The following is an 11,040-nucleotide window of genomic DNA, read 5'->3' on the forward strand; positions in this document are numbered from 1 at the left end:
ATTCCAAAGTAAATTGCTTGAGTGCTACCTTTAAAATTCCATCATTCACCTTTGCAATATATAGCTCATGGGACAAATAGCTTAAAAACTATTGTGGTATTGAATATGTAATTATGCACTTTATCTCTTATTAAGTTGCTTGTTGTGCGATAACCATGTTTACTGGGGAACGCCATCAACTCATTGTTGAATTTCATGTGAGTTGCTATGCATGTTCGTCTTGTCCGAAGTAAGGGCGATCTACACCGAGTTGAATGGTTTGAGCATGCATATTGTGAGAGAAGAACATTGGGCCGCTAACTAAAGCCATGTTCCATGGTGGAAGTTTCAGTTTTGGACAAATATCCTCAAATCTCTAATGAGAAAAGAATTAATTGTTGTTGAATGCTTAAAGCATTAAAAGAGGAGTCCATTATCTGTTGTCTATGTTGTCCCGGTATGGATGTCTAAGTTGAGAATAATCAAAAGCGAGAAATCCAAATGCGAGCTTTCTCCTTAGACCTTTGTACAGAGCGGCATAGAGGTACCCCTTTGTGAAACTTGGTTAAAGCATATGTATTGCGGTGATAATCCAGGTAGTCCAAGCTAATTAGGACAAGGTGCGAGCACTATTAGTACACTATGCATGAGGCTTGCAACTTATAAGATATAATTTACATGATGCATATGCTTTATTACTACCGTTGACAAAATTGTTTCATGTTTTCAAAATCAAAGCTCTAGCACAAATATAGCAATCGATGCTTTTCCTCTTTGAAGGACCATTCTTTTACTTTCATTGTTGAGTCAGTTCACCTATTTCTCTCCATCTCAAGAAGCAAACACTTGTGTGAACTGTGCATTGATTCTTACATATTTGCATATTGCATTTGTTATATTGCTTTGCATTGACAATTATCCATGAGATATACATGTTATAAGTTGAAAGCAACCGCTGAAACTTAATCTTCCATTGTATTGCTTCAATACCTTTACTAAGAATTTATTGCTTTATGAGTAACTCTTATGCAAGACTTGTTGATGCTTGTCTCGAAAGTACTATTCATGAAAAGTCTTTGCTATATGATTCAATTGTTTACTCATTGCATTTACATTGTTTCGAATCGCTGCATTCATCTCATATGCTTTACAATGGTATGATTAAGATTATGTTGGTAGCATGTTACCTCAGAAATTATCTTTGTTATCGTTTTACCTGCTCGGGACGAGCAGAACTAAGCTTGGGGATGCTGATACGTCTCCGACGTATCGATAATTTCTTGTGTTCCATGCCACATTATTGATGTTATCTACATGTTTTATGCACACTTTATGTCATATTCGTGGCATTTTCCGGAACTAACCTATTAACAAGATGCCGAAGTGCCGCTTCTCGTTTTCTCGCTGTTTTTGGTTTCAGAAATCCTAGTAACGAAATATTCTCGAATCGGACGAAATCAACGCCAAAGTTCCTATTTTCATCGTAAGCATCCGTAACACCCGGAAGGACCGTAGGGGGGCCACAGGGCCACCAAACCCTAGGCCGGCGCGGCCGGAGGGGGCCGCGCCGCCCATGGTGTGGCCCCCCGTCAGCCCTCCTGCGCCGCCTCTTCGCCTATATAAAGCCCCTGGATCAGAAAACCCGATACCAATTGACGAAACCCACGTAAACCCGCCGTAGCCGCCGCCATCGCGAAGCCAAGATCCGGGGACAGGATCTCTGTTCCGGCACCCCGCCGGAGCGGGAAGTGCCCCCGAAGGCTTCTCCATCGACACCGCTGCCATCTCCATCGCTATCTTCATCACCGCTGCTGCTCCCATGAGGAGGGAGTAGTTCTCCATCGAGGCTCGGGCTGTACCGGTAGCTATGTGGTTCATCTCTCTCCTATGTAGTTCAATACAATAATCTCATGAGCTGCCCTACATGATTGAGATTCATATGATGATGCTTGTAATCTAGATGTCATTATGCTAGTCAAGTGGGTTTTACTTATGTGATCTCCGGAGACTCTCGTCCCACGTGTGTAAAGGTGACAGCGGTGTGCACCGTGTGGGTCTCTTAGGCTAGATTTCACATAATACTTATTCACCGTTGAATGGCATAGTGAGGTGCTTATTTATATCTCTTTATGATTGCAGCATGTTGTATCACAATTTATCCATGTGCTACTCTAGTGATTTGTTATTAAAGTAGTTTATTCCTCCCGCATGTGTGCAAAGGTGACAAGCGATGCACCGTGTTAGTACTTGGTTTATGCTATGATCATGATCTCTTGTAGATTATGGAGTTAACTATTGCTATGATAATATTGATGTGATCTATTCCTCCTACATATGCATGAAGGTGACAAAGTGTGCATGCTATGCTAGTACTTGGTTTAGTAGCGTTGATCTATCTTACACTAAAGGTTACTAAAACATGAGCATTATTGTGGAGCTTGTTAACTCCGGCATTGAGGGTTCGTGTAATCCTACGCAATGTGTTCATCATCCAACAAAAGTGTAGAGTATGCATTTATCTATTCTGTTATGTGATCAATGTTGAGAGTGTCCACTAGTGAAAGTGTAATCCCTAGGCCTTGTTCCTAAATACTCGCTGAGTTACTACTGCTTGTTTATCTGTTTCTATCACATTACTCGTCGCAATACCACCACCATCAACTGCACGCCAAGCACTTTTCCGGCACCGTTGCTACCGCTCATACTTATTTATACCACCCGTATTTCACTATCTCTTCGCCGAACTAGTGCACCTATTAGGTGTGTTGGGGACACAAGAGACTTCTTGCTTTGTGGTTGCAGTGGTTGCATGAGAGGGATATCTTTGACCTCTTCCTCCCTGAGTTCGATAAACCTTGGGTATCCACTTAAGGGAAACTTGCTGCTGTTCTACAAACCTCTGCTCTTGGAGGCCCAACACTGTCTACAGGAAAGGAGGGGGAACGTAGACATCACTTAACAGTGAGGTTGTCAATCTCACTGGCTTGCTGTAAACAAAGGATTAAACGTATGGTGTGGAAAATGATGTTTGTTTGTGAAGAACAGTAAAGAACAGAGTTTGCGATAGATTGTATTTCGGATGTAAAAGAATGGACCGGGGTCCACAGCTCACTAGTGGTGTCTCTCCCATAAGATAAATAGCATGTTGGGTGAACAAATTACAGCTTGGGCAATTGACAAATAGAGAGGGCATAACAATGCACATACATATCACGATGACTACTATGAGATTTAATCGTGGCATTACGACAAAGTACATAGACCGCTATCCGAGCATGCATCTATGCCTAAAAAGTCCACCTTCGAGGTTAGCATCCGCACCCCTTCCAGAGTATTAAGTTGCAAACAACAGACAATTGCATTAAGTATGGTGCGTAATGTAATTAACACAAATATCCTTAGACAAAGCATTGATGTTTTATCCCTAGTGGCAACAAAGACATCCACAACCTTAGAACTTTCGTCCATCGTCCCGCATTCAATGGAGGCATGAACCCACTATCGAGCATAAATACTCCCTCTTGGAGTTACAAGTATCAACTTGGCCAGAGCCTCTACTAGTAACGGAGAGCATGCAAGAACATAAATAACATATATATGATAGATTGATAATCAACTTGACATAGTATTCCATATTCATCGGATCCCAACAAACAGAACATGTAGCATGACAAATAGATGATCTTGATCATGATAGGCAGCTCACAAGATCTAACATGATAGCACAATGAGGAGAAGACAACCATCTAGCTACTGCTATGGACCCATAGTCCAGGGGTGAACTACTCACACATCAATCTGAGGCGATCATGGTGATGAAGAGTCTTCCAGGAGATGATTCCCCTCTCAGCGAGGGTGCCGGAGGCGATCTCCCGAATCCCCCGAGATGGGATTGGCGGCGGCGGCGTCTTCCGGAAGGTTTCCCGTATCGTGGCTCTCGTGCATCGGGGTTTTCGCGACGAAGGCTATAAGTAGGCGGAAGGGCAGAGTCGGAGGGCTGACGAGGGGCCCACACCATAGGGCGGCGCGGGGCCCCCTCTGGCCGCGTGGCCCTATGGTGGCGGCGCCTCGTCGCCCCACTTCGTATCCACCATAGTTGCTTTCAACTTTCAACATGTATATCTCATGGATAATTGTCAACACAAAGTAATATAACAAGTGCAATAGGTAAACATGTAAGAATCAATGCACACAGTTGACACAAGTGTTTGCTTCTAAGATAGAAAGAAGTAGGTAAACTGACTCAACAATAAAGTAGAAGAAAGGCCCTTCGCAGAGGGAAGCATGGATTACTATTTTTGTGCTAGAGCTTTTCATTTTGAAAACATAGAAACAATTTTGTCAATAAATCATATGTGTTATGTGTAAGACATCCTATAAGTTGCAAGCCTCATGCATAGATTACCAATAGTGCTCGCACCTTGTCCTAATTAGCTTGAATTTACATGGATTATCATTGCATAACATATGTTTCGACCAAGTGTCACAAAGGGGTACCTCTATGCCGCCTGTACAAAGGTCTAAGGAGAAAGTTCGCATTGGATTTCTCGCTTTTGATTATTCTCAACTTAGACATCCATACCGGGACAACATAGACAACAGATAATGGACTCCTCTTTAATGCATAAGCATTCAACAACGAGATAATATTCTCATAAGAGATTGAGGATTAATGTCCAAACTCGAAACTTCCACCATGATTCATGGCTTTAGTTAGCGGCCCAATGTTCTTCTCTAACAATATGCATACTCAAACCATTTGATCATGATAAATCACCCTTACTTCGTACAAGACGAACATGCATAGCAACTCACATGATATTCAACAAAGGTGTAATAGTTGGTGGCGTCCCCAGAAGCATGGTTACCGCTCAACAAGCAACTTATAAGAAATAAGACACATAAGCTACATATTCTTTACCACAATAGTTTTTAAGGCTAATTTCCCACGAGCTATATATTGCAAAGACAAAGAATAGAATTTTAAAGGTAGCACTCAAGTAATTTACTTTGGAATGGCAGAGAAATACCATGTAGTAGGTAGGTATGGTGGACACAAATGGCATGGTTTTTGGCTCAAGGATTTGGATGCACGAGAAGTATTCCTCTCAATACAAGGCTTAGGCTAGCAAGGTTGTTTGAAGTTAACTCAAGTATAAACCAGTACAGCAAAACTTACATAAGAACATATTGCAAGCATTATAAGACTCTACACTGTCTTCCTTGTTGTTCAAACACCTTAACCAGAAAATATCTAGACTCTAGAGAGACCAATCATGCAAACCAAATTTTAAAAAGCTCTATGTAGTTCTTCATTAATAGGTGCAAAGTACATGATGCAAGAGCTTAAACATGATCTATGTGAGCACAAAAATTGCCAAGTATCAAATTATTCAAGACATTATACCAATTACCACATGAAGCATTTTCTGTTTCCAACCATAATAATGATGAACGAAGCAGTTTCAACCTTCGTCATGAACATTAAAAGTAAAGCTAAGAACACATGTGTTCATATGCAACAGCGGAGCGTGTCTCTCTCCCACACAAGGAATGCTAGGATCCGATTTTATTCAAACAAAAACAAAAATAAACAGACGCTCCAAGTAAAGCACATAAGATGTGATGGAATAAAAATATAGTTTCACTAGAGGTGACCTGATAAGTTGTCGATGAAGAAGGGATGCCTTGGGCATCCCCAAGCTTAGATGGTTGAGTCTTCTTAAAATATGCAGGGATGAACCACGGGGCATCCCCAAGCTTAGACTTTTCACTCTTCTTGATCATATTATATCATCCTCCTCTCTTGACCCTTGAAAACTTCCTCCACACCAAACTCAAAACAAACTCATTAGAGGGTTAGTGCATAATCGAAAATTCACATATTCAGAGGTTACATAATCATTCTTAACACTTCTGGACATTGCACAAAGCTACTGAAAGTTAATGGAACAAAGAAATCCATCAAACATAGCAAAACAGGCAATGCGAAATAAAAGGCAGAATCTGTCAAAATAGAACAGTCCGTAAAGATGAATTTTTCTGGGGCACTTAACTTGCTCAGATGAAAAAGCTCAAATTGAATGAAAGTTGCGTACATATCTGAGGATCACGCACGTAAATTGGCAGATTTTTCTAAATTACCTACAGACGGGGCTGCTCAATTTTGTGACAGTAAGAAATCTGTTTCTACGCAGTAATCCAAATCTAGTATCAACCCTACTATCAAAGACTTTACTTGGCACAACAATGCAATAAAATAAAGATAAGGAGAGGTTGCTACAGTAGTAACAACTTCCAAGACTCAAATATAAAACAAAAGTGCAAAAGTAAAATAATGGGTTGTCTCCCATAAGCGCTTTTCTTTAACGCCTTTCAGCTAGGCCCGTAAAAGTGTGAATCAAGTATTATCGAGAGATGAAGTATCAACATCATAATTTGTTCTAATAATAGAATCATAAGGTAACTTCATTCTCTTTCTAGGGAAGTGTGCCATACCTTTCTTGAGAGGAAATTGATACTTAATATTCCCTTCCTTCATATCAATGATAGCACCAACAGTTCGAAGAAAAGGTCTTCCCAATATAATGGGACAAGATGCATTGCATTCAATATCCAAGACAACAAAATCAACGGGGACAAGGTTATTGTTAACCATAATGCGAACATTATCAATCCTCCCCAAAGGTTTCTTTATAGAATGATCAACAAGATTAACATCCAAATAACAATTTTTCAATGGTGGCAAGTTAAGCATATCATAAATTTTCTTAGGCATAACAGAAATACTTGCACCAAGATCACATAAAGCATTACAATCAAAATCATTGACCTTCATCTTAATGATGGGCTCCCAACCATCCTCTAACTTCCTAGGAATAGAAGTTTCAAGTTTTAGTTTCTCCTCTCTAGCTTTTATGAGAGCATTTGTAATATGTTTTGTAAAGGCCAAATTTATAGCACTAGCATTGGGACTTCTAGCAAGTTTTTGTAAGAACTTTATAACTTAAGAGATGTGACAATCATCAAAATCTAACCCATTATGATCTACAGCAATAGGATCATTGTCCCCAATATTTTGAAAAATTTCAGCAGTTTTATCACAAACAGTTTCAGCAGTTTTAGCTATTTTAGCAGTTTCAGGCAATTTTGCACGCTTTGCACTAGGAGTAGAAACATTGCCAACACCAATTATTTTACCATTGATAGTAGGAGGTTTAGAAACATGTGAAACATCATCATTACTAGTGGTGGTAATAGTCCAAACTTTAGCTACATTATTCTCTTTAGCTAGTTTTTCTTCTCTTTTCCACCTAGCATGCAATTCAGCCATCAATCTAATATTTTCATTAATTCGAACTTGGATGGCGTTTGCTGTAGCAAATGACTTAATATCTTTATCATCATTGGGCATAACTTTCAATTTTAAAAGATCAACATCAGAGGCAAGACTATCAACCTTAGAAGCAAGAACATCAATTTTATCAAGCTTTTCTTCAACTGTATTTGTTAAAAGCAGTTTGTGTACTAATAAATTCTTTAAGCATGGCTTCAAGACCAGGGGGTACACTCCTATTATTGTTGTAAGAATTCCCATAAGAATTACCATAACCATTACCATTATTAGAAGGATATGGCCTATAGTTGTTACCAGAATTATTTCTATAAGCATTGTTGTTGAAATTATTACTTTTAATGAAGTTCACATCAACATGCTCTTCTTGAGCAACCAATGAAGCTAAAGGAACATTATTAGGATCAACATTAGATCTACCATTCACAAGCATAGACATAATAGCATCAATCTTATCACTCAAGGAGGAGGTTTCTTCAACAGAATTTACCTTCTTACCTTGTGGAGCCCTTTCAGTGTGCCATTCAGAGTAATTGATCATCATATTATCAAGGAGCTTTGTTGCCGCGCCTAAGGTGATGGACATAAAAGTACCTCCAGCAGCTGAATCTAATAGGTTCCGCGAAGAAAAATTCAATCCTGCATAAAAGGTTTGGATGATCATCCAAGTAGTTAGTCCATGGGTAGGGAAATTCTTTACCAAAGATTTCATTCTCTCCCATGCTTGGGCAACATGCTCATTATCCAATTGCTTAAAATTCATTATGCTACTTCTCAAAGATATAATTTTAGCGGGAGGATAATATCTACCAATGAAAGCATCTTTACATTTAGTCCATGAATCAATACTATTTTTAGGCAAAGATAGCAACCAATCTTTAGCTCTTCCTCTTAAGGAGAAAGGAAACAATTTCAGTTTTATAATGTCTCCATCTACATCCTTATACTTTTGCATTTCACAAAGTTCAACAAAATTATTAAGATGGGCAGCAGCATCATCCGAACTAACACCAGAAAATTGCTCTCTCATAACAAGATTTAGTAAAGCAGGTTTAATTTCAAAAAATTCTGCTGTAGTAGCAGGTGGAGCAATAGGTGTGCATAAGAAATCATTATTATTTGTGCTAGTGAAGTCACACAACTTAGTATTCTCAGGAGTACCCATTTTAGCAGTAGTAAATAAAGCAAACTAAATAAAGTAAATGCAAGTAACTAATTTTTTTTGTGTTTTTAATATAGAGAACGCAAACAAGACAGTAAATAAAGTAAAACTAGTAACTAATTTTTTTGTATTTTTGATATAGATAACAAACAAAGCAGTAAATAAAATAAATTAAAGCAAGACAAAAACAAAGTAAAGAGATTGGATGTGGGAGACTCCCCTTGCAGCGTGTCTTGATCTCCCCGGCAACAGCGCCAGAAAAATCCTTGCTGTGTTGGCGTGTTGACACACGTCTGTTGGGAACCCCAAGAGGAAGGTGTGATGCGTACAGCAGCGAGTTTTCCCTCGGTATGAAACCAAGGTTATCGAACCAGTAGGAGTCAAGGAACACGTGAAGGTTGTTGGTGACGGAGTGTAGTGCGGTGCAACACCAGGGATTCCGGCGCCAACGTGGAACCTGCACAACACAATCACAATACTTTGCCCCAACTTAACAGTGAGATTGTCAATGCCACTGGCTTGCTGTAAACAAAGGATTAAACGTATGGTGTGGAAAATGATGTTTGTTTGCGAAGAATAGTAAAGAACAGAGTTTGCAGTAGATTGTATTTCAGATGTAAAAGAATGGACTGGGGTCCACAATTCACTAGTGGTGTCTCTCCCATAAGATAAATAGCATGTTGGGTGAACAAATTACAGTTGGGCAATTGACAAATAGAGAGGGCATAACAATGCACATACATATCACGATGACTACTATGAGATTTAATCAGGGCATTACGACAAAGTACATAGACCGCTATCCAGACATGCATTTATGCCTAAAAAGTCCACCTTCGGGTTAGCATCCGCACCCCTTCCAGTATTAAGTTGCAAACAACAGACAATTGCATTAAGTATGGTGCGTAATGTAATCAACACAAATATCCTTAGACAAAGCATTGATGTTTTATCCCTAGTGGCAACAGCACATCCACAACCTTAGAACTTTTTGTCACTGTCCTAGATTCAATGGAGGCATGAACCCACTATCGAGCATAAATACTCCCTCTTGGAGTTACAAGTATCAACTTGACCAGAGCCTCTACTAGTAACGGAGAGCATGCAAGAACATAAACAACATATATATGATAGATTGATAATCAACTTGACATAGTATTCCATATTCATCGGATCCCAACAAACACAACATGTAGCATTACAAATAGATGATCTTGATCATGATAGGCAGCTCACAAGATCTAACATGATAGCACAATGAGGAGAAGACAACCATCTAGCTACTGCTATGGACCCATAGTCCAGGGGTGAACTACTCACACATCAATCCGGAGGCGATCATGGTGATGAAGATCTCCTGAATCCCCCGAGATGGGATTGGAGGCGGCGGCGTCTCTGGAAGGTTTTCCGTATCGTGGCTCTCGGTACTGGGGTTTTCGCGACGAAGGCTATAAGTAGGGGGAAGGGCAGAGTCGGAGGGCTGACGAGGGGCCCACACCATAGGGCGGCGCGGGCCCCCCTCTGGCCGCGTGGCCCTATGGTGGCGGCGCCTCGTCGCCCCACTTCGTATCCCTTTCGGTCTTCTGGAAGCTCCGTGGAAAAATAAGACCCTGGGCGTTGCTTTCGTCCAATTCCGAGAATATTTCCTTTGTACGATTTCTGAAACCAAAAACAGCGAGAACAAGGCGGCTCTTCGGCATCTCGTCAATAGGTTAGTGCCGGAAAATGCATAATAATGACATAAAGTGTGTATAAAACATGTGAGTATCATCATAAAAGTAGCATGGAACATAAGAAATTATAGATACGTTTGAGACGTATCACCGGCCACCGGGCCCAGAACGGAGAGGCCGTCGGCTGCTCAGCGGCCGTCCCATCGTCGCCGGATGCCGACGTGGTCGTATGGCGCGAGGGCGCCTCGCCGTCCATCCGCCGTCCCCGCGCCGGCCGCCGGCTCAGCGGCCATCCCATCGTCGCCGGATGCTGCCGGGGCCATATGGCGCGAGGGCGCCTCGCTGCTGGCGCCGGGCTCAGCCACGGTCGTCGGGCTGCTCTGGCCCGGCCGCATCCGGCAGTGTGACCTCGATTATGGGGAAAGAAATAGGGCAGGAGCAGACCGTGGGGTAGCGGCGGCAAGGCTCGACGGGGGTGGATCTAACTCGAAATCCTCTCCTACTCTCTTGCTCGGGGAGAGAGCATGCCGAGGGGAAATCGCCGGAGATGACGGCGGCGGGGAAATCGACGGGGGAGAGCAGGGACGAGGAGAGGAGCGGCGGCGTGGGGGAGGAGAGGAGCTGGAAGCGGGGTTGGGGCTGAGAGGAGGACAGAGGCAACTGTGAGTGGCTAGGGTTTGATCGGCATCGCTGGTTGGCTGGGGGCGGATTTGTCTCACGCATGAGCGCCCGCGCCCAATTACAGAGTGACACGTGGCCCAATCCCTGGAGAAAGAAAGAGGCGCGCGGCCAACAGGTGGGCAACACATGGATGCGCTGCGAGGCCTCCGTAGGGGGGCATCATATATACCCTTGGACACCTACCTCTTGTT

The sequence above is a fragment of the Lolium rigidum genome, chromosome 7 (assembly GCF_022539505.1).
Source record: "Lolium rigidum isolate FL_2022 chromosome 7, APGP_CSIRO_Lrig_0.1, whole genome shotgun sequence".
In the NCBI taxonomy this organism is placed as follows: domain Eukaryota; kingdom Viridiplantae; phylum Streptophyta; class Magnoliopsida; order Poales; family Poaceae; genus Lolium; species Lolium rigidum.